Genomic DNA, 24952 nt, shown 5'->3' on the forward strand with positions numbered 1-24952 from the left:
TGGCTGCAGGCGGGTCGGGGGAATGCTTGGCGTTAATGGTGGAAACAGAGGCAGGGCGACGGCAGAGAAAGAGCAGTCTAGGTAACGGTCCCGACCCCTCCCGGGGCAGGAGCTGAGGCCAGGCTCCAGGGCCTGGGGCGGGGGTCTGGGCCGGCGGGAGGAGGGGTGCGGGGAGAGGGGACAACAGACATAGGCACTGTGGGGCTGATGTGGGAGAACACACACTACCCGGCCCCGGGTCACAGCCACCCTGCAGCACAGCGGAAATGGCACACGGAGCCAGGCGCCCTGTGGTCATTCCCGAGGTCACGCTGTCCTCGTCACGCCCTGTACCTGTCCTCCCCAGTCAGGCGCTCCCTCCCATGCCACTGGAGCCACCTTCTTGTCACCCATTCAGCTATACTGCCACTTTCAACTGCTGCCCCACATGCAGTCGCTGCGCCCAAGGCGCATGTGGCCTGACTTGCCCAGTGCGCTGGACATAGCAGACTCGCTGGACGCTGGCCCAGCTGCCCAGGCAGATGCACCGGAGAGGCAGGCCTGTGACGCAGGGTCATGCGGTGGCACAGAGCTTGAAACACCCACAGTCACCCTGCTTTTTCCCCACCTTTGGGGACTCTCTGACCCCCAGGTGCCCAGAGTACTCTCGAAAGGCCAACACGAGCCCTCCCCCAGGTCAGTCCCTCCCAGTTCCCGGGGCCACAGCTGGAGACACGGGAGCCTCCCACCCCCTCGGGGCCTGGGGGCCATGTGGGCTGGGGCCGGGTGCGGGTGCTCAAGGTCCCAGCCGCTTTTCCTGGGAAGCCCTGAATCTCTTGCTGCTGATTCAGCCCTGGGAGCTGGCCAGCGGGTGCAGCCAAACCTCAGGTATGTCCTCAAAGGCTGCCTGCGGGGCCTCCACCGAGGCGGGGGCGGGAGGAGCTCCCACTCAGGACTAAGTGCTTCCCTGGGCCCCCGCCCCCCAACCCTGGCCCCAGACGGAGCTCAAGCTTTAATGGTGGAGGCTGGCGGCTGCTCATCCCCCTAGTTGTTCCCGGCTGAACCAGGCTCCCTCATAAAGGGGCCCTGCTCAGCCTACTCTCCTAAAGACACCACTCTCTCAGGTGGTCAGGGGGAGTTGGCCTGACTGCCCATCCTGAGGCCCGACACAGGGACAGGGACAGACCCACAGACAGACACACACACAGATGTGCACGCGTGTGCTCCCACGTGGTGGCTACATGCAGACCTGTAGGTACACATATGCCTGATGCACGGTTCTGGGCTGGCCCTCTCAGAGCCCCTTTTCCAAAGAGCAGGCCAGGGACACCTCAGCCTGGAGGTCAGGGTTGGGCCACTGGGGGGCCTAGGGGCTGGGAGGACCCGAGGAGGGTGCCGGGAAGCCTCCTGCAGGAAAGGGCATTTGATGCGGGCTTTGAAGGGTAAAGAGGCATTTGCCAAACCAAGATCAGACGTCTGAAGGTCTGGACTGCAGGTGTCGGAGCTTACCTTTTGTCTCCGAGGATTTTAGGCAGGGGAGGGGCACAGTCAAACAAGCCCCAGTTTGTTCCCTCCCCTTGAGGAGCCAGCCTCAGCCGACAGGGGGCTTCTGGCCAGAGGGGAGGCAGAGCTAGACCCGTGGGGAGGGAGGGGAGAGACCTCGGGTCGTGCAGCCCGGCTTCTGCACTGGGTTGTATTCTATCAACAACCCTTTAGGTGGGTTCCACTGTCACCCTGTCTTAGAGCCTAGAGCCGAGGGAGCCAAGGCTGAGAGAGGGAAGTGCCTCGCCTAGGATCCCACAGGGACGTTCACACATAACTCTGGCCTCTGACCTGCGATTGTGGCTGCTGACCTGGTCTCACATTGACCCTAAAGTTTGAAGGACAGAGCAGTAAAGCTCAAATAAGTCAGCTCTACCCTGGGCCGTGTCTTTGCACCTGGGGTCCTGGTGGGGGCTGGAGAACCCTCTGGGTGAAGCACACAAGCTCCCCCGGGGCCTCTTCAGCAAGGCTGACCCCCCATCCGTCCCTTGTCATTTGGCTGCTGCGTGTATTTAATGAGGAGCTTCGAGGCAGAGGGAGGTGCAAGTGGGAGGACCTGGGGGTGCTTCTCTAGGCCTTCTGGGAGGCCTGGGCCCCTGGCCTTGATCCGCACCCTGTCTGGCCCAGCTGAAAACAAACACTTGGAAATGGCCAACCCAACGGAATCTAGGTTGTGGTCAGGCCGTGGCTGAAGAAGCCACTGGAAAAACACGCAGTCCACGGGGCCAGGCCCGGCTTGCATTTCAACAGGCAAGAGTGGCCTGCTGGTGCCCGGAGTGCAGGAATGTTGGTTCTTCAGCTCTTTAGAACCTGTTGTCTGACTAGGGAATCCAGCCTCCTGTCATCAGGCTGCATGTGACCTGCCTCCTAGTCTGTCCTTGGAGGATCAGGCCTCTTGGCTTGGCCCCTTGGCCCAGCCGCTGTTGGAGACCCCTTGTGTACTTGCATGCCCCTCAAAATAGGGAGTTCACCCCTTTATAAACATCATACCCAGCAGCCAAGGGCCTATAACAGGGCCGATATCCCACAGGAGGCTCTGGCTTCCGTTATCATATGGAAGGAGGTCAGGGAAGCCTGAGTAGACCCACTCGACAGCCCTCTGTGGATCTGACCTGCTCCGGGGCTTCTGGACCTCCCCTGGCCCTTTGGGTTCAGTGTGTTCCAAGTGGACATAAGTGTTTCTCCCCAGAATGTGCTCCTTGCCCATGGCCACATTTCAGCACTGTCCGTCTGTCCACCTGCCCTGAGCCGTGGCGGGGCATGGGGCTCACACGTTCATTGAGCACCTACTGGACGCTGAAGCACTTAACGTGCATCTCATCACGGACCCCCCCCCCCCAGGGAGGCTGTTTCTGCTATTGCCCCACTTTACAGGTGGGAAAATTGAGGCTCAGAGGGTTCATTTGGTGTCCCGGGGTGGCAGGAGTCGATTCTGGAAGTAGGATCCACTCTCTGCGGGCACCAGGATGGGGGTCTTGTCTTTTGAGCTGGGGAAGCCCCTGCAGGCCGAAGCGGGAGCTGCAGCCTGAGCCACATGGCTGGGCGCGAGTGTCTCTGGCTTCCCAGGAGCTCTGGTCACACGCTGCAGGGCTCCCATGGTTTCTCAGTGGGGCGGGGCCTCTGGGGGAACTACTGGTCACTATAGACACCCCTGAGCACAAAATCTAGCCTCTTGGGTCAAACCCAGGCCCTGCGCCCAGTCAGCCTCACGGCCTCAGTTTCCTTTGCAGAGGACTGGACCAACAATGGCCTCTCTTCTTCAGGTCTTGGTGAGTGCTGGCCGGCACGCAAGAGGCGCTTGGTAACATGTGGGAGAGGGACAGGAACAGAAGCTGTGGCGTCCCAGGCAGCCCCAGCCCCTCACCCTCAGCTATTGCCTCCCCCCAGGGCTTTGCAGTAGTGCTGAGGGAGAGGCATTAAAACTTCCCAAAGCACTTGAATTAGGGCCTGGTTTTCCCCACCAGGTCCGAGGGCTCCCAGACTTCCTCGGGGGCTCTGATGTGGCCGACTCTGAGGCGCCTACTGGAGTCTTAGTGGAACAGAAATCTTTACTAGGGATTGGGTCCGGGTGCCTCATCAGGCACTGATGAGGAGGTCCTTGGAATTTCCATCTTGAAATTTGATGTGGGGGACCTTGAAACTGCAAGTGGGGATCTTGAAACTGCGTGTGGGAGAACTTGAAGCTGCCTCAGCCCACCGAATTTGGGCCTGGACATACTTCTGCAACCTCTAAATCTTTCCATGCATTGGCCCAGGGAATCTGAAAACTTCCACTAGGTAGGGCTTGGACATGGGGAGCCTCCAAATTCCCATGTGGGGGGGGTGTCAAAACTCCCATTTCTAGGGTCACACCCTTATTAGTGGTCCTGGTGGAGTGGGAGGTTGTGGCCATTCTTGGAGGTGGGAAACTGAGGTGCAGAGAGGGTTGGAGGAAACCCTGAAAGGGGTTTACATGAACCCCTCACCATAGACATAACCCCAGTTTCCAGGCCCCCCCGCCCCAGGTGACCGGCAGCCTCTCCAGAGGTGAGAAGGCTCAGGCAGAGGCAGCAGGGAGAGTGCATCAGTTTTTGGTGGGAGGGGGTAGAGCCAGGACCTGGGTCGAAGCCGAAGCCCCCAGTAAGGGGTGGAGCCAGGTCTTGGTGGGATGAAATGTCGGATGAAGGGAGGGACCAGAGTCAGGGTCCTATTTGGCCAGGGGTGGGGTGATGCAGGGAGATCCTAGAGAGGGGGTGGGTGGGGGGCGGGGTCCAGGGGACCAGAACACATGCCTGCCCGCCCCAGGAATTTAAACTAGAATCTCTGGGGGAACTTTGACAACCAACCAATCTGGGGTGACTGGGATGGCTGACCCCCCAACCCCAGACCACAGCCCTCCTCACCTTTCCGCACTCCACTGGCAAGGGAACGGCTGAGAGCTGGGCGGGGGGCAGGCTCATCCCTAGGGCCGTGCAGCCCAGGCCCCTCCCTGTTACTTGGCTGCAGCTGGAGGCCCAGAGTGAGACCAGCAGGAGCCAGGCCAGCAGCTGCTGGAGTTGTCTCTACTCTAGACAACAAGGTGCCAGGTGGGAGAAACAGCGCCCCCAGCCCTTGGTTGAGGTCCCAGGGTGGCTGGCTGGCCAGTGAGTGGGGTGGCTTAGGGGAAAATAAAGCTGGGGAGGGGTCAGGGCTGGGGATGTTGGGAAGAGGGCTGGGAGCAGAAAACGGTAGGGGCAGGCAGTTCGCCAGGGGAAGGGAAGAAGAGAAGGTACTCAGGCAGAGGAAAAGACCAGTGCAAAGGCCCTGGCTTGGGAATGTAAATACTTATCAGAGGGATCATTAGGGGCTGGTGAAGAGAGATGATGGTAAAGGCGGATCCTGCAGGGCCCAGTCGGGGAGGAAGCGGGGGTTGGATTCAGAGGACAGGGAAACCAGTGCCCGGATCACTGTAAGACTGCGCCGGGCGGCCCAGTGGGCCACCGTCAGGGAGGTTCGCCCTCTGGCCCTCACAGCCGGCCACAGAGAGGGTGGCAGCCTGAGCAAGGCTGGCCTTGGTCGGACAACCTGCTTCCTGTCTTGGTGCCCCCACCTCGCCCCAGCAGAATTGCGATGATATAACCCCAGGCTCTCTGCGAGCGTAGGAACCATCCTCGTGCTTTACTGGGTGTGCTTATGGGATTCCCACCGAGCCCTATAGGCGGAGCTACTTCTGTTTCCACTTCAGAGGGGGAAACGGAGTCTCAGGGAGGGTAGCAAGTGGGATGCAGAGGTGGGACGTGAGTTGGGGCTCTGGCCCCAGGTGGGGATCTAGCCCTGCCTGACAGGGGTCCCTGGCGTAAGGAGGCCCTGGCCAGGCAGCCGACCAGGGCCAGGAGCTGGAGGAGGCGCCAAGGGGCTGGGAGGGCTGCAGGGTGGGCAGGGTGGGTGAGGAGTCCAGAATGTGGGGGAGAGGGCCTACACCCCTGGGGAGCCCTCCCTGTGCCTCAGTTTCCCTGATTCTTTGGTTGAGGGAGGCGGGTGAGAATGCACCAACACTCTCCTCAAACTTACCTTCGCTCGTTCTCGTGCCTGCTGGTGATTCGTGAGTCAGCTGGTACCACCATGGGCCAGTGGCAGACCCTTCAAGGCTGCGGATCTCAGTCAGATGACTGGCCACCTGCATCCCTGCCACATCAGCACAACGGGGACAATCTTCTTAAACAAATTCGGGTCCTCTGGCTCCCACAGATTTGGATGTGTGTTTTGAGATGGAAAGTCCCATTCCTCTCTTTCCAATTCTCGCTATTCCAAAATAAGGACCCCTAGGGGCCTGCGAGCCAGTGCCCCGCCCCAGCCCCGAGCGATGCGTGTCGTGTGTGGGGTCCGGGCTCAGGCAGGGGCGACTGCCCGGCGCAGGATCACACACTCCGGGTATTTATTCGGCACCACGTGAAAAACTTTTAACTTAAAGCTAAGCCTCTTTTTGTAAATTGCCAACCAACCCCATATACTTTGCTCATTAATTAGCATGATGAACATTAGAATTTTTCTCCAGTAAGAGGAGTGAGGTTAAAATGTGTGGATCAGGGAGAATATTAGCAGCCTTTCCGCCCGGACATGTGACCAGAACCTGCATTTAACCCGAGAGACCCCCATGAGAGGTCCTGGTCTACCTCCCTCAGGGGAGACGCCCGGGCTGGAGGACTCCCGGCTGGTCTTCTGTCCCACTGCTTGGGTTTCGGTTGCCTCTGCCTCGGTGAACCCGTGGGGACCCAAAAGGACAGAGAATGCCCTCCTAGGGCTCCCGACCAGGCAAGTGGAGGTGAGATTTCGTGGGACTGGGAGGTGGGAGGCTGCAGTGTCCACCCATCCCCCGGAGGTGGCCCAGGACCGGGTCCTCCAGTCTCTGCCTCCTACCAAAACTGTTCACAAATCGACAAATCTGTGAAAAGCCATGCCAATAACATGCAAACAATATGCAAATACCACACGATTTAATTAAATTCAAACAAAGCAGATCATGCAAATTACATGCAAATATAACTTGGAGGAGGGGGCCTGGGTCTGGGGTGGAGGTCATCAGACACACTGCAGGGGACACGTTGAGTAGTGACGCAGGTCCCTGTTTCCCGCCAAGCCCAGCCCTTAAACAGGATCAGCCCTCGGACCCCACAGTCACGGGTCTCCAGGACTGTATCTCCAGCTCGGCGCTCTCCGCAGGATTTGCGGGCCACAGCGACCTCTGGTGCTGGTGTTGGGACACAGCGGCTGGGCCTCCTAACCCTCATCACCTCTGTGCTGCGGCCTCCAGTTCCCCTCTCAGGGGAAACCCGCGATCACCCACCCCCAGGCCTCCGGTAGGGGGTGGATAATGAGCAGGGCTGGCCGAGGGGGTGATCAGGGTCTCAAGGGCTCCGGCTTCCCTCCTCCCACCGTCCTCTTAAGGCTTTTTAAAATGCAAACTGCTGAAGGAGAGAGGAGAGCCTGACTCCCACCAACCCCCAGGTCCCTGGCTTCCTCTCCAGAGGCCACGGCCGTGACCTGTGTTTCTTCCAGATGTATTTGAATAAAAGTCCCTCCCCTACAGTTTAAAAAAAGTATACAAGATGCCACCCTCCCCTGCCACCTTCCGTGCTCTTAACATCATAGAGAAAAGCCCCATCAGCCTTTCTAACAGTTACGCAGCCCTCCACCGCCCGGCTGAGCAATCGCTGGTTTCAACAGTCCCCAGTTGACAGGCGTTTGCTTTCAGTTTGCAGAAACAAAACGTGGCAAGAAATGCATCATGTGCACTCATATCCAAGTATCTGTAGGAAAATCCCTAGATGGGGGGGGGGGGCGGGAAGTGGTGAATGAAAAGGTATGTGTATTTTTAATATTAATAGATTCTAGAAAACTGCCGTCTTGAGCAGCTGTCCTGATGAGCAGTCCCTGGCACCGCCCGCTGCCAGTCCCCCCGGCCGGGGGGCCGGGGCGCAGTCGGAAGCCTCCCAGCCCCAGAGTCTGCACCTGTTGCAGGGAGGGTCTGTGCCTGCAGGGAAGGCACCGGGGGTGCTAGGGCAATGCCTTTGGCTCCTGTGCTCTTTACAGCATGAGTGCTGTCGTGGGGCCACATTTGAGGCATTTTTGAATAGTGCGATATGAAATGTTAGTAAAATGTGACCTTATGTGCAGAATTTGACCTAGGGGCGGTTCCTCAAACTAAAACCCTCCAAGAGGCCCAGCTTGAAGTCAGTAGTCAACACGAAACACGAGCTGCATTCACGCCGTGGCCACAAGGGGGCGAATGAAAGCCAAAGGTAAAGGCACCGCGGTCCCTTGCCTTTTAGCTGAACAACAAACGGTATAATCTGTATTAACAGCAAAAAGAAAAAACAGTGTAACACCAATCCCCAGTAAAAGTCTGGGCCCATGACAGACTTGAAACAAAATCGTATGGAATGATACATCGGCAGGTAGTGTCTGACAAATGCACAGATGGAATCACAACTTGTATGGCTGCGCCGCTGCGCCCTGATACGCCCCAACGGTCATCTAGCGCCAGAAACAAATCTGGTGAACAATATAAAAGTTAAAGTAAAAAATTTTAATGGGAGAATTTGTAACAAGACCCAGAAGAAACAATTCATTACCTTGCCATAAAATTACTACAAAAAAAAGAGCTGGGCCGCAGGCGTGTGGCTCAGTTGGTTGGGTATCGTCCAGCAGACCAAAGGGTCACTGTTCGATTCTGAGTCAAGGCACAGGCCTGGGTTGCCGGTTGGGTCCCCAGCTGGGGTGTGTGTGGAAGGTGACCAATCAATGTTTCTCTCTTTTGTTGTTTCTCTCCTTTTCTCTAAAATCAAAAGTATAAAAAAAAGTTGGGAAAATGAGCAGCATCTTGGCCCATTTCAATTCCCAGCTCACAAGCGAGAGCCACTGTGGTGTCCCCAGCAGCAGCTCAGGGACAGCACTGGCTGTCAGTTCTGGGTTTCCTGCGGTAATCAGCTGCTCACGCAGTAAAAACACCAATGCTGGCACTCCATGGCAGGCCACATCGTCCTCTTTTCTGCTGTCCCCAAAACTTAATGAGAAGCATCTGAATTGACGCTGCCGGGATCTCCAGCAGGTGACGCAGTCAGCACTAGGGGGCGGTCCTCGGCCAGCTGCCCCTGACCTGGAAAGACAGCACCAGAGTGACAGAGGGACAGCCCTGAGACCGAGGGCTTGTCTGTTTCCCAAACCAGGAAGGGGAGGCAGGAGAGACACGGAGGGGTCAGTCCTGGGCCTCAGTGCCTGACCTGTGACAGGAAGGCGCTTCCCCAGCAGGAAACTGGCTCCATGGGCCACTTCATGGGGCTTTGGAGAAGGACTGACGTGGCATCTCAGCACAGCTGAAGTTTCTACCCACTGAGCAAGAGGGAGACCCACTCAGGCCTGGAGCTGAGGATGGTCCCCGAGACATCACGGTGGATGCAGTGAATGGGAGGAGGTTCAGACATGTATTGAGCACACGTGACCTTGGGATGTTTGTCCACACAACCTCCCCCCCAGTGGAAAACACCACTGAAAATGGCTCTTCTCAGGCGGTCTGCTCTGTGACGAGTCCTGTTTGCAGCCCATGAGAGCTGGGCTATTTGATCCCCTTCCCAGTCCAGGCTCTGGAGTTGGCTCCTGAGCCCATGGTTCACAGGCGCCCAGATTTCACATCCTCCATGTGACCCTCAGGGTTCAGCCTCTCCTGACTCAGCCAGAGACCGTGGCCACCGCTATGGGACAGTGCAGCATGACCTCTTCCACTTCCTCTCTGGAACTTTCCTTCACAGCCTGAGCCCTCGGCCGGCCCTCTACCCGATCCAGCCCACCGGGAACCCCCTTGCCTCAGCTACTTCCTCCCTCGTGTGCCAAGGAGCCGCCATGGTGCTTGTGTTTCAGAAGACAGTGTTGGGCAAAAGAATCCAGGCTTTTTTGAGGGCTGCCTCAGCACGTGACATGGGGACACCAAGGGGCCAGTACCGCCCACCAGCCGGAGGGCAGCTGGGGTGCGAACGCTGGCCTCCGGCGGCCAACGCTGCCCAGATGGATGCCCCAGGCCTGTGTTCCCAGAAAGCAGACATGAGCGGCGAGGGGAGGTGTCCACCTGCAGGCCTGGCAGGGGACAGCCTGGCACTCAGGGGTGGGACTGGGAGCCAAAGGGCAACTCAGACACTCCTGGAGCGCCCAGGGCAGTGGTGGCGGCTTGCGGCCCCGGTCCCTGAGACCTGCTCTCTGAAGGGGTGCCTGCGCCTGCCCACAGCAGGGGCCGCCACGAGCAGGGCGGGACGCGGGTGGCTCAGGCGCGGTGGGTGCTGTCGGGTCCTGAGCAGCATCTCTGGTCCCCAACCCACCAGATGCCAGGAGTGCCCCTCCCCGATCATGACACTGAAAATGTCCCTTGAGGGTGGAACTGCCCAAGTAGGACCCTGGGCCAGAGCCTGCCTACAAGAGGGGAGACTTTGCACGGCTGGAAACAGCTCGATGTTCCAAAGTGGAGCAGCTGTCCCTGCAGTGACGTGTCTGCAGTTCAACGAACAGGAATAAACAGCTGAATTATGATGGCTGGTCGCGTATGACTTTTCTCCTGTAAAGTCCCTACATCCTCCTCTCAGTGTGAACCGTGATGAGAAAGCACCCAAATGCAGCATCTGCCCCCTGCCCCTCAGGCACTAGCCCTTCCCTCTTCTCGGTCCCATTTACCTCCAAGGAATGTGCCAAAATGTATTTATGGAGCTAAGTTTGCAGGCAAAAGGCAGCAACAGCTTTCCATGTTGAATTCGACTGGCATCTCAGAAGGACAAAGAGCAAACTTCCTCTGCGGGTGAGGGGGTGGCTGGCTCTATTCCTGGCCAGTGGGGGCGGGGGTTGGGGGTTCGGTGGATGGGGAGAGCTGGTCTCCTTAGGTGAACCTCACAGTCTGCACCATGTCCACACCCCAAATTTGGAAACCCCCCTCCCGAACTAATTATCAGTCATTTCAGGGTGTCCTGTGAGCTGGTGGACCCACCAACACGAGGAGGGGCTTCCAGCACAAAATTCTGCTGCTGGTGGGTGGGCTTAGGGCCCAGCCCCAGGGCAGGGATCACTGGAATGTGGCCAGCGCTTTTCAAAATTTTGTTTGCAATGACTCTTCTCCTCAGATGAAGTCTCAGGCCCCAGACTCATCTGCCCTCCCGAGGCGCCAGGTCCTGAGTGAGGTGCACCTGGCTGTTCTTCAGACAACTGCTCACAGCGGCAAAGGAGAGGCCTGCACCGTGGCCTTGGCGCTGAGCACACACCGCAGCAGCCCTGGGTGAGCGCCGTTGGGTCGTGGACGAGACTGGGACACCTGAGAGGTTCTGCTGCCTGAGGGGCTCTGTGGGGGTCCTGAGTGCCCCTGACACGAAGTCACAGCTAGGCTTGGCGGGGGCTGGAGCACAGGGTGGTGGCTCAGGGCTCAGATGCTGGAGGCAGCCAGACAGGGCTGGGAACAGCCCCTCCAGCCACACAGCGGGAGGAGGGGCTGCCTCGGAGAGCCCTCAGACGCACTGTCAGCACCAGCCATTTTGGCTGCTGGGGGCGGGGCCGCGCGCCGCACCCAGACACGCCCCTCACGCTGCCCATGGGCGTGGCCTGGTCCTGCCCTGAGCTGCGGGCTCCCTGTACCCATCGCTTCTTGGGCTCTAGCTCCCTCTCTCACACGCCCAATTCCACCAAGAAGCCTACAGGGTCTCCCCAGGCCATCCAGGTCCCACCTCCCACCCGCACCAGCGTTCCCCATCCGGAGCCAGACGTTGCCTGTCTTGTACCTGCTCACTCACCCTGGACTATCGGAGCCACAGTCAAGCGTGCACGCGCCTGAACTTATCCCGGGATAACCGAACTGTGGCTTTAGCTCAAGAGCTGGTCTATCATTTTAAGTCCTAATTTTGCTCCAAGTTCTGTTTCTTCTAAACTTAGACCCCCACCTCTCTCACGCGGCACCTTTGTCTGATATGGGACTATCAACAGTAGCCACTACAAGGCACGGAGGACGGCCACAGACTGCACTTTACCAGCACCGCCTCAGGGAGTCACCACGCGGGGTGGATATATGCGAGTCCCGGGGCACAGAGCCGGAGCCGGAGCCGGAGCCCAGCTGGGCAGAGTCCAGGCCTGGCCGCTTGGCTCCTGCTCCCAGCTTTAGTGAGCTTCCTGGGGTGTCTTCCGCACCAGACTTAACCTTCCCCCCGTTCCTGGGTTCTTCAGGAAGCATGGCAGGAGGGGCCGTCACCCAGGGGACTGGGATGCCACCCTTCCTGGCCAGCTCGTTTAGCTTCCTGGCTGGGATAAGGGTTGCTCAAATGGGAATAAAAGAACTCACTCTGCGCCTCCATGGTCTGCTTGCTGAAATTCCGCTGCTGACGCCTGCATAGACTGACAACCGTAGCCTGCGTTCACATGCTGGGAGTAGATCAACGTCTGCTCACCCCATCTGTGGTTACGGAGGTTATAAAAGCAGCAACCAACACTTCTGATCACCTTTCAGGAGGCTGTGTGGGCTACACCTGCGGCTGTAGCCAGTGCGCCTGGAAGGGCCCGGAAGCCACCAGGTGAACTTAAACCTAAGCCAGCACTAACTCTGCTCTTCCTCAGTGCTGACCCAGCACTTGTGGCCGGTGGCCGGGGCCTGACCTGGCATGGAGGCACCGCAAGCGCAGGGTCAGCACGGCCTTGCAGGTGCTCTGCTTCAGCTGCAACTGGGTGGCGTTGCACCTGCCATGGGTGCCATCCACATGTTCCGTCTACTCGGGTGAGACAGGCCTCATCCTGCTTTGCTCCCGGAGGAGGCTGGGGACGTGTTTGGGGAGCTCCCTGCAGGCCTGGGGTGGGGACACACATGCCGGGCTGTGACTATCCAGCAGGCTGGATCGGGGCCCCATGGGGACCCCCACACAGGTAGCGACTAAGAAGGAAATGCAAAGGGCTTCCACTAAAGCCGGTGCCTTCGCCGTGACCCAAGGGAGTGAACTCCCCGGTCTGCGCCACAAAAGGAGGCAGCCGCAGGCCTGTTTTCCTTCCCCCGCAGAAGGATCACTGGGTCAGGACTCCCTAGCCCAGAGTGGCGCCGCTGTCGAATCTGGGGCAGCCTGGCTCTGCAGTCACGGTGCTCAGGGCAGGACAGCCACCTGGTGTTGCGGTGCCGGCTGTCGCTGCCAGCCCTCCTCTTCCTCTCCGGTCTGGACATGCCCTCAGCCAACAGCATGTTATGCGGCCTCAGGGGCCGAGCATCGGGGAGGCCCTCCTCCTGAATGCCCTGGCGCTTTGCACGGGGTCAGAGGCAGGCCGCGGTCAGCGCCCGCTGTTGGAGCAAAGCAGCCACATGGCCAGCGCCGGTGCCGCCTCGGAACCTTCCTCACAGAACCCTTGGGGAGAACTTCCTTTCACCTGGTAACAGACACCGAGTTACCCACCTGGACACGGGTCCAGGAACTACACACAGGAGCAGAGTCTGCGGGGAGAGGCAGGCCACAGCCCAGTGTGGCTGTGGGGGCGGAGCTCACGGAGCCAAGGCAGGGCAGGGGCAGGGCAGGGGCAGGGCAGCAGCGGGCGCTGGGCAAGCCCGAAGCCCTGCACTGTCTCCTGCAGGGAGAGGAGGGCACGCTGCGGGCGCTTGTCCGGCACGGGTGCCCATACAAAGGTGAGCCACAGCCTGGCCCTGGCACAGGGCTGCACTGGTATGTGACTGGTGAGTCTGTTGTGCCTGTTGTGTGTGTCGGGGAGGAGGGTTGTTGCTATAAAGTTGGGAAGAAGAGCTTGATCCAGGAGGTGCAAAATAGGAACTGACCCACCGAGGAATTTTCAGCAGTGAGACAATGGGCCCTGCGGCTGGGAAGAGCTATCCCAGATGCGCTGGAAAGGGGGAGCGCGGCCTCCATCTGTGTGGACGGAGGTCAGCCACCGGGCAGCCAGACGGACAGTGCCCAGGACCCGTGACTGCTGGCTGTGGGCGCGCACGGAGGGAGCAGCCACATTCGCCCTGGATGGGGCAGCTTCTCCCATGCAGAGCCGCAACCGGGCAGGTGAAAAGACGCTGCCCCTGGTCCCAACCCAGCTAAGCACAGGGGCCCAGGGGGCTTCGGGGCAGCGGCTCCCCGGGAGTCAGGGTGGAGCCAACCTGTTCAAGCGGGAAATCAGGTATTCATTCTTCATCTGCATGCAGTGTGTTTAGAAAATCCACACACGTCCACCCAAACCTGCGGCTACACTTGTGGGAAGAAAGTCATGTCCCCTGAATGTCGGAGAAAGACGTGTGAGGGACAGGTCAAAGAGGAGACAGAAAGAAAGGTCAGGTGGAACGAGGCAAAACCAGAAGCATCACAGAGGAGGCTTAGGCATCAGCACAACGTTGGTAACCTCTAAAGAGGAGAGGCAAGTTTGGCGGGGTAGAGCCCAACTAGAATGTTCCAGAGGAGCGTGGGAGGCAGGAGAGGCTATGGAACGAGGGTCAGGACTGAGGAGGCTGGCCCAGTGGGACCTGTTCTAGCTGCCTTTTCAGTGACAGGAGCAATGCCTGCAGACTCAGAGGGTGGTTTCTAAGGGGACACGGCAGAGGACAGATGGGAAAGGAGGTGATGACGGCCACCTCATCTGACCTTCCACAGAAACAAAGTTTAGAGTGTTTTCTTGGAGACGGTCTTAATACTATCAGCTACTAATTGACTGAAGGGCTCAAATACAAAGAGTTTAATCATATCATATAGAGGGTGAGGCAAAAGTATGTTTACGTTGTTCATATGGAAAGTGATACAATAAATAATACAAGAATAAACTGTGTCTTGCGTACTCACAACTGTAACACTACCTTTGCCACTCCTTGTACTTACTCATTAATCACTTGGGCCTTTCTTATTCCCTACAGAACAGATTTATCTTTTCTATCAAAAATTCACTAGTGATCCCTGGCTGGTGTGGCTCAGTGGACTGGGTGCTGGCCTGCGAACCAGAGTCACTGGTTCGATTCCTAGTCAGGGCACATGCCTGGGTTGAAGGCCAGGTAGCCACTTGGGGGTGCATGAGAGGCAACCACACATTGATGTTTCTCTCTCTCCCTTCCCCTCTCTAAAAATAAATAAATAATCTAAAGAAAACAAAATGGAACTATGCTGATGTCCATTAATTAGGAGACAACTTGTGTATCATGCCTTACGGTGATAACCAAGTATATGTCCTGAGATGCTGTTATGAAAAACAATCACACTGCAAGCTTTCTTTCTTTCAGGCTATATATTTTTGCAGTATGTGTAAGTAAAAGCCTAGCTTACAAAAAGTAAGTCACCCAGTGCCTTGGTCACCACTACTAGTGACAGCTGTGGGTGAGGCCATGCCAATCATGTGTGTTAGGGCCTCACTTTACCTGTGTGCAAAGTGTTTCTCCCTCCACCAGCTGCCCGTCCGGTGCAGCCCGCGCCTCCCTCCGCATGGTGCATCTGTCCTCTCAGTGCACGGTCACAGGCCTAATTATGGTCGTTAGACATTCATTACCTTCAATTACAACAGGCTCACTTCCCGTGGGCTGCTGCCGAGCACCCAGACACGCTCCTCAGGTCCCCCAGGGCCCTCGGCCGGCGGCAGAGGCCTCGGGGACCAGTAGCTCAGCTCAGGGCCACCATCTGTTGGAGACGGAAGAGCCTGTGGGAACTGAAACAGTTTTCTTCCGTTTCTAATTTTGTGAGGGTGATAAAAACCCTAATAAATCAAACAAGGAAGTAAATGACATTGTGAATATCAACCCACTATGTTTTTGGTAAGAAACAATGCGGAACTGCTATAGACTGAATTGCGTCCCCCTCAAACTCACTTGGGGAAGCCCTAACCCTCAGTATGACTGTGTGTGGAGACAGGATCTATGAGAAGGTGATTAAGGTCAAGTGAGGTCATAAGGTTGGGGCCTGACCCGCAGGACTGTGGCCTTCTAAGAGACACCCCTTCCCCACCCACACACCTCCTGGACCTTGAACTCGCACCCTCCACAACGGTGAGAAAATAAATGTCTGTTGTTTGAGCCACTCAATCTGCGTGGTATTTTGCTAGGGCAGCCCCAGCAGACTAAGACAGGAACATGACCCTAAGCTGTTTTCATTTTTCTCGACTCGTTGTACAAAATGTGGCTATGTTGGGGTGGGGGACAAGGCTCGGAGGGAAGTCTCCTTTGCCCCAACTGCCCCCACATGGCCAGCTCCTGCGCTCAGGGGCGCTCATGCTGTGCCCCAGCTTCCCCTGTGCCGGGGTGGGGGCGGGGGGCAGGGGGCGAACCCTCCCCTGGACCTGCAACTGCCCAGGAGGAAGTCTACACCACCGGCGAACCCCAGAGACACCAGAGGCCCTGACGAGCCCGGCTCCTCCAATCAGCCACTTTCCAACCAAGTGACTGAAAACATGTCACCTGCAGCCCTTGGCTGGTAATGGGACTGAGGAAAGGAGAGGGTGCTTACTGAATTAGTAACCAAGAGAACAATGAGCCTTCCTAAAGTTTCTTACTAAGGCACAAACCATGGGGGATAATCGTGTGTGTGACCTACACAGTTTCAACACCGAAGATCAGTGATCATAGAAAACCGTTTGTTCTTGCCACAGCCGGATAAAAATCACCTCCGAGTGAAGTCATTTGTTTCCACACTGCAATTAAAACTTCCTGACACCAGGGGGCATGGCAACTCAACTTTATTTTTCTATACATGGCTTTCTTTCGGTGTAAAACTGTTAATCATTAGTAGGTGCCATAACAGCAACTTATAACACACTAGCTATACTTTTCACTTACTCCTGTCTATAGCTCAGAAGTTGGAGCACTGTTTCTTTTTTAAAAAGGGCTTCTGGTGTCCATTTTTTAAAAAAATTATTAAAGATTTTATTTATTTATTTTTAGAGAGAGGGGAAAGGAAGGAGAGAGGGAAAGAGACATGATGTCTGAGGGAAACAGTGATTGGCTGCCTCTCTCACGCCCTCTACTGGGGACCTGGCCTGCTACCCAGGCACGTGCCCTGACTGGGAATCGAACCAGCAACCTTTTGGTCCGCAGGCCGGCACTCAATTCCCTGAGCCATATCAGTCAGGGTGAAAGTAGGAACACTGTTTCAAGGCTTCGTGAAGCTCTGCTTGGGCTATAGTCCTCAGCAAGGTTCTAAATAAAAATCATTCTAATATTTTCAGAGACTCACTTTCTTTGGTTGGCAGGATGACACAGGACAGGCCTGGTCTGGAGCCCACCAGGCAGTGGCACTTAGCAGAACACCTCCCTTCTCTCCCTGCCGCCCGCTGTGGGAAGGCCTGGGCCCCTGGGCTGGAGGGTTCGAAAGCTGGGGTGGGGGGAGCTAGGTTTGCCCCCTCTCCGGCCCAGTGGGGTCTCCACCACCTGTCACCTAAGAGAGACTGAACTGTGAGAACCCGGACAGAAAGAGGAGCTGAAGCCAAGTGCAAGACAACAGAAGTGCTCTCCAGGGAGGGGACCTCAGGGTCAGGGCCTGAGCCTGGGGTTGCGAACACAGGCTGTGTACCTATAGTCGGTGTTTGTTCTGGGCACACCTGCCCCACATCCACCTGCTCGCGTGCCTGTCCACAGCACCTGTCTGGAAGCCACGGCCCCTGTATTTTTGCAATCACGGATGAGAAAAAACATGAGGAAGAAAAGCTTGGGGACGGGCTTCCAGAAGCCTTTTAATGTTTTCTGATTACTTACTGAGCATTGGTTAAGTGCTGGGCCTAAGTGAGGGCTTTGGAGCTACATTTAGGCAGGAACGAGGCCTCGGCGTGGACCCACGGTGGTCACTGTGACCTGTGAAGTTAACCTTTCCTGTCCTCATTCTTGAACTTGCGCTCAGCTTCCACCAGTCAAAGCAGCAAAGGTAGTAAGGTAATTGTACAATGATAATCCCAAGGACCACTTTCACCATCGTCTGCGAAGGTGCTTCCTCCCTAAATGGCGCCTCTGACATCAGAGGACGCGGAAAGGGGGCGGCGGGAGGGAAACAGCCTTCTGCTCCTGGACCCCAACTGCTTAAGAAAAAAACCTCCAGCTACAGGAAAGGTCCCCATGTGCTGCAGCTGTTCTTTCTGATTCTGTTGTTTCTATCACTTGGGTGTCCCCCAGGTCCGTCCCTCGGAACAGACACCAGTAGAGCTTGTGCATTGGACCCAGGAGTCTTTTCCTCTTGGGGTCATTTCATCTAAAGGCCAGAGGTCTCCCAAACCAATTCCAGGCTCACCAGGGACCCATGAACTATGTCTGCAGCCCCACACCCCCATGGGGCTCGGCGGGCTGGAAGTGGCTGCAGATTCGAGGCTTCCTGTCAGGGAAACCAGTTTGATACAGACTCAGTCAGGGATAGTTGTTGCTGGTTGGTCAGTTCCTGTATCTTTAAATTGGGAATCCCACACATGAGGATTCAACGCGATCACCAGGGAAGCAGGGGGCATGCTGCCCTCCTGACCCCTCTCCCCAGTACCTGGGAGCTGCCGCTGCCACTGTGGAAAACCCCATCAGACCATGGTGCGGGGTCCCAGGAAGGCCCCCAGAACCCCACCCCAGCCCTGGAGGCATCCCTCGATTACTGCCGTATGGAGCTGCCCTGCTCACTAGGGGCTGTGGCTGCCATCGCCCCAGCTCCTGGAATAGACCTGGCCTTGCAGAGAGGCCTGCTCCAGAAGTAGGATTTGTGCTAAGAAACCTCTCCCAGAAAGCCATTAGGACAATCCATGGACCAGGGCTATCAGGCTCTCGAGGCAGAGAGAGCCCCTCTCCCCAAAAAACTGCTTCAGAGAAGAGACTCAAGAAAAGCCACCCACTCACCACATGAAGAAATCGACGGTGCTCTATCAGGAAGTCACGGCCCAGCCTATGCATGGAAGAGCTGAAATGGCTCCATGGATGGCCAGCAGATTAAAGTCAGCAGCATCTGCGTGCATGCGTGTGTGTATAAATATGTGAATCATAGCCAAGAGGATTTCTCTCTGCACATAAGTGCTTTCAAATCTGACCGTGTAACTCAACGTAGGTGGAAATCAATGTAAATAAGTATAAATGAAAATCAGTGTAAATCATCACTGTAAACTAAGGGAGAAAAACCATAACTCAAAAGACACAAAAAAGAAAAAAAAACAAGCAAAATGTTAATGATAAAAACTCTTAGCAAACCAGGAATAGAAAGAACCCTCCTTAACCTGGTAACAGGCACCTCCCCAAACTGCACGCTTGGACCCACTGGAGACCCTACTACTTCACATCAGACCCAGGCGGCCAGGCTTCCCTGGTGCTGTCGGGTGCTGTCGGGTGCCAGCGGAGAGGATGAGACCAGAAGCCTGAGGAGGACAGACTAAGAAGCCGAGGACGGGCGTGTGGCCACTGGAAGGCTGGAGGGCTGAAGGGCATCCCTGTTAGCGTGATCAATGTCACACAAGTCAACAGTGCTAAGAAGCCAGTGACTCCGGGGGATGTGGTCGGCCCTGTGGTTGATTTCTCTCAGCCCACAGGTATCAGGTGACAGATGCTGCTTACCCGTTTGTACGGCCTCACAAAAGACCAACCTTTGTGCTCTCACTTCCTGGAAGCCATAACGTCTGCTCCCCACAACCTCAACAAGGAACAGATGAGACCAGGCCATTAGACATTCAACCCTTGGTGTGGCGCCCTGGTTCGGCATGGGAGCTACAGCCCCGCAGAGCGCTGCGGTCTCTTTGGAGGAGGGCGGCTCTGGGAGGGCGAGGAGGGCATCGTGTGGGAGCTGTCAGCAGCTGCGGGCTGTCGGGGACAGAGGTCGGGAGCCAAGGGAGTGAACAGGAGGTGGGGGAGGAGGCCTGGGTATTCACAGTGGAGGGGAAGGGCTGATTAAATAAGTAAAAGACCTGAGGTTAATGGGACAGGGTTCTCACTATCAGAGAAAAGAGTTACAAGGCTGTAACGAGAAAAAACAGAGTGAACCCTGTGACGCTGAACTAGAATGAAATATATCGGAATGAACTCAGTTTTCAATACATACAGATGCAGAAAAACAGATATGAATGTGTGCGCATACACATATGTGGATCAACCACAAATACTCTTTAGTTCTGTCCCCTGAGAAAGATCAGAGCAGTAACACCTCAATAGCAACGAGCACGCCTAGGGCTGAGATCTACCCTAAATGGAGCCAGGGCTTCTTAGAGAAATGGCTAACTCTGGCTGGAGCAAAGGGAATAGACTTTGAGCCCAAGCATACTCTGGCAGCTGTGATATTGTGATTTATAAAAAGAAATATGGATGTACATTTGGTCTTGTCCCCATTTCTGACACAGAGCTCATAAAACCCTTGGAAAAGGCCCTGACCGGTGTGGCTTGGTTGGTTGGGCATCATGTCTTGCAAACCAAAAGGTCACCAGTTCAATTCCTGGTCAGGGTACATGTCTGGGTTGGAGGCTCGGTCCCTGGTATGGGAGGCAACCAGTCCCAAGGCTGTTTCTCTCCCTGTCCTTGTCCCTCCCTTCCCTTGTCCCTCTCTCAAAAAACAAAACAAAAAAAAACCAACCTTGGAAAAGGTGTCTTTGTTATGTAAATTAGGTGACTTGGGACAGCACCTAAGGTTAAGAGCTGGTTGCTGGGGGACCCACCCCACCCCCAACCTCCAGACACCAGGGAGGGGAGAGGGGATGGGGGTGAACAGATCAACAATGGCCAATGATTCCATCAATTGTGCCTAAGCAATGAAGCCTCCATTTGGCCGTACCTGCTATATCCTTTTATAACAGCATAATAAGTGAGATGTTTCTGAGTTCTGTGAGCCATTCTAGGAAATTAAACCCAAGGAGGGGGTCGTTGGAACCTCCAATCTATAGCCAATGGGTCAGAAGCACAGGCGATAACCTGAGCATCTGAAACAGGATGCAGGGTTGTGCAGACCCACAGACTTCTGGGACTGAGCCCTTAAGCTGTGGGATCTGGTGATTATGTGTAGGTAGTTAGTTTCAGAACTGAGTTGAATTGTAGGACACTCAACCGGTGTCCAAGAATTACTTGCTGGTATGGCGGAACCTCCCCCCACACGTTGGAAACTGGGTGCAGAGCCTGTTAGCAGCAAGCAAGGAAGTGCTCAGAGGACCATGGCACCGTGTCAGGACTCAGGGCCGTCTGGAAGGGGCTCCGCCTATCTAAATCTGGGACAACGAGAGCATCAAAATGAATGATGATAGTAAATAACCATGATGAAATAGGACTCCATGAGTCTATACTGACGCACAAGTGGAAAATTTAATGATTATTTCTGTAAATCTGTGATTATTTCAAAATAAAAAGTTAAATACCTATGAGAACAAATGGGGCACTCAGGCTACAGTGGCTTTGTACACCAAAAGCAATATAACCTTCTGGTTACAAAGTGCACTAGAAGGGAAAAGAATTAGAATAGAAAAATAGGAGCTGGCGGTCAAGATGGCCCAGTGGTGTAGGTGAATGTGGTACTTTCATCTTCCCACAGCCACCTCAGAATTACAACTAAACTACAGGACAACTACCCTTCAAGCACTGCCTGAATTCTAGCCGAACAGAAGTTCTACAACTATGGGTGCATAGAAGAAGCCACATCGAGACTGATGGGAAGGAGGGAGACATGAACGGGTTGGTCCCACACCCACGTCGTGGTCAAAAATTGGGAGGGATATCTTGGCTGTGGAGGTCCCCCCTGAGAAGTGAGGGGCCCAGCCCACACCAGGCCCCCCAGTCCATGGTTCTAGTGCCAGGGAGAGAAGTCCCCGTAACTTCAGGCTGTAAAATCCAGTGGGGGTGGTGACTGAGTGAAACAGAGGGCAGCTGGAGTTCCAGGTGTTCCTCTTAAAGGCTGCGCACTGACTTACTCAGACCCCATTTGCTTTGAGCTCCAGCTCAGGGGCACCAGCTGAGAAGGCACCAGGGGCATACGAGGAGGACCTGAAGTGTCTGGCTTTGGGGCTAACGTTGGAGGGGCAGCTTTCTCCCCGACAGAAGTGCTGGCAGAGGCAGTTGTTCCTTTTCTGAGCCCTCCCCACACAGAGTCTGCAGGTGGGTGCCAAATCTGAGACTCCATCAACCTGGCTGACACGGTAAGCCCTGCTCTGGTGATACCCTGAGACCTGCCCCATCCAAACTGTGGGCCCACCCAAGCTGTTTCCAGTGGCTTTTCCAAACGAACAGCCTGTCTTCGCTTATGCTCGAGACTTGCCTAAAATCTCTCAGACAAGCAGCGTCTGGCCTTGGTGTGCCCTGTACCTCTCGTTAAGTGGCCCCAGGCCCAGCACTAGTGGCAGGCAGCCTTGGTTTGCAGCTTGGCCTCCCCTAGGCACCTCAAGCCCAGCACAAGCAGCAGCCACCTGCAGACTGGGTTGCAGCTCTTGCAAGGTGGCCCCAGAGCCAGTGCTCCTGGGGCCACCTTGCCCCAGGTGAGGTGAGGATGTGGAGAAACTGCAACCTTCATGCACAGCCAATAAGAATGGAAAATGGTGCAGGCACAGTGGGAAACAGTCTCACCGTTTCTTAGAAAGCTAAGCATAGAATTACATGATTCAGTGATGCCATTCCTGGGTGTTATACCCCAAAGAACTGAAAGCCGGGACTCAAAAAGATATTTGTACATACATGTTGACAGCAGGATTATTCACAATAGCCAAAAAATGGAAACCAACCCAAATGCTCTACAGCGAATGACTGGATAAACAAAATGTGGTCACTCATACAATGGAATATGGTTCAGCCTTAAAAAGGAATGGAACTGATGCTTGCTCCAACTTGGACGAACCTTGAAGACATCATGCTAAGTGAAAGAAGCGAGATACAAACAGCCAAATAGTGTATAATTCTACTTACATGAGGTATTTTAAAATAGTAAAAATCATAAAGAAGGAAAGGTTACTGGAGGCCGGGGAAGGGGAAATGGGGAGTTGGTGTTCACTGGGTACAGTTTCAGTTCAAGAAGATGAGTCCATTCTGGAAATAGATGGTGGTGACAGATGTGCAACGTGAACGTATTTAATGTTGCTGAACTGTACACTTAAAAATTATTAAAGGGAACAGTTTTATGGTATGTACACATTTTATTGCAATAAAAAACACTCCAATCTATGGGAGAAAAAAGGAATACCACGTCCTTACAGCATCTGGGTGAAACGTAAATGTAGGTTTAAAATAATTTCTCTTTCAGGCACCAGGTACTGGAGGCTGGCACTGTACCCACAGCCTCACATGCATGAACTCACACAGTCCTTGACAACATGAGTTAAATGTTATCACTGTCCCCTGTTCATAGAAGACGACTGAGGCAGAGAAAGACTCGATCACATGCCAGGGTCAGGCAGGGGAGAAGCAAATTTCAGACCCTATTGCTCCTTTCAGCTACTATGCATATGAAGTACATGTCAGTCTTGCCTCAAAACCACATTCACAAAGAAGCACACTGTCCTTTTGTACCACACACACACTTTCCAGGATCCTCAGCATATCTGAAGGGCCACGCTGCAACGTGACACCCAAAATTGAAATAACTGACTTCAGATGAAGTCACGCTAAGAAATCAAGGGACGACCTTTCTGTTGATGATCTTTGGTTTCGATAATATCTTGATCTTATTTGGTAGCCTCTCTTGTCAAATATCTTCAAATTGTTATTCACCATGACCAAGTGATCAAGGTCAGCACCACCAGTAACAGGAAATACCGACGGCACATACATCTGACACAAAGCACTGAAAAGAACACATCACTTCTGTGGGATTCTTGCTAAAGACACGCTGCCTCAGCCTTATCATGAAGCAACAATGTACCAACCATACTTCGGGACATGATACAAAACGACTGAGTAGTTCTCAGCAAATGTGTGTGGGTCGTGGATGGAGTGGGAAGACTGAGGAGCCATCACAGATGAGGAACCGTCACAGATTGGAGGAGACTAAGGAAACATGGGACTGAATGCAGGGTGGGGCCTGGGCTAGAACAGGAGCCTTACGGCAAAACCTGGGGAAATCGATGAGAGCCTGTGGCTCAGTGAGCGCGCTGTGCGAGGTTAGCTTTGTGGTTCCCATCAGCGCGCTGTAGTTCAGACGGTGTTAGCCTCAGAGAGCGAGCTGGGAGAAGCGTGCAGAACTCTTTGTACTATTTTTTTTTCTTTTTTTTTTGTGTCGTTAAAGTACAGTTGTCTCCATTTTCCTGCCACCACTTTCCCCGGCCCCACCCACCCCCAATGTACTATTTTTTTCAACTTTCCTGCAAATATAACACTAATTCAAAATAAAAAGTTTAAAAAAAACAAACAAACAAAAAAAAAAAACAAAGGGTTTGCAGTGGCAGAAGTCTTCCATGGGAATTACTTTGGATGCTTTAAAACAAACAAAACAAAATTCTTATTTTTCTAGTTTTTTATCCTCTTTCCCTTTTCCCAAATGAGTGCCACAGCCCCTCTTGGATCTTGCTTAAGGCAAATGCAGCTGCCTTGTTACTCATGGGCAACAGTACTGCTCCAGCTAGAAAACGTAAAAGAAATGGATGCGAAGTACCAGAAAGCAGGGCCCTGACCCGACAGAAAGGAACCATCGCTGCCCGAGAGAGACGTGAGGGGCCGGGCGGCCCCTGGTACACACTAGGGCCGAGCCAGGACCAGCGGCACGCGGTTTTCGCAGTCCTGGAGCCACACAGGCAGCGTCTCTCAGCGGCCCACCTGCCTTTCCCTCGATTTCACAGAGCATCCTGAAGAGAGCCGGCTTCATTTGATGGCAATTAAGAGTACCCTTTCTGAAAGAGAGGTGACAGAGAAGTGTGTGAGAAAGACCGTGTCGTCCTGCCCACCAGAGTAAAGATCCTCCATATTGAGTCGCCCAGTTCTGCTGAAAATCCTTTACAAAGGCACAGTACCATAGCATTGCATACAAATTCGATTTGTACAAAGTATAAATAGAGCAATATATACAAATTCAAAACATGTCCCTTTGCATGTGGAATTTTAAATGATACAAATAACGCAGTAACCCATCAAGAACTATACAATTTCAAGGTCCAGGGATTCGAAAGCTGTGGTGAATAAATCACGTCACCGCCCTGTGCATGGCACTGCGGTGCGTAAGCGGACACCCCAGCCTCCTACCCCAGGGCCGTGCCACGTTGATTTAGCAGGTGTTTACTGAGCACTAATAGGTGCCACACGCCCTCCTAGTGTCACAGAGACACAAACAAACAAGGCTTCTACCCATGCGGGAGTCAAAATAGAGGGAGTGAAAGACACCAGCTACACACACAAACAAGAAAACCGGCAGCCCTGGCAGGTGCTCTGTGATGACTTCGACTTGTGTGATGACTGGAGTTTATTGGAACATATGTATCTATGAAGCCAAGATTGGAATGACAAGGAGAAGTCAGGCAGGAAAAGGGCCGAAGACAGTACTAGTTTAGGAGGGGAAACAGCCAGTGCAAAGGCCCCAGTGAGAACACACCTGGCTTTTTAAGAAATCAGGAC

Source organism: Pteronotus mesoamericanus, unplaced genomic scaffold, assembly GCF_021234165.1.
Source record: "Pteronotus mesoamericanus isolate MK-2021 breed Mesoamerican mustached bat unplaced genomic scaffold, CSHL_Meso_final contig_502, whole genome shotgun sequence".
Lineage (NCBI taxonomy): Eukaryota > Metazoa > Chordata > Mammalia > Chiroptera > Mormoopidae > Pteronotus > Pteronotus mesoamericanus.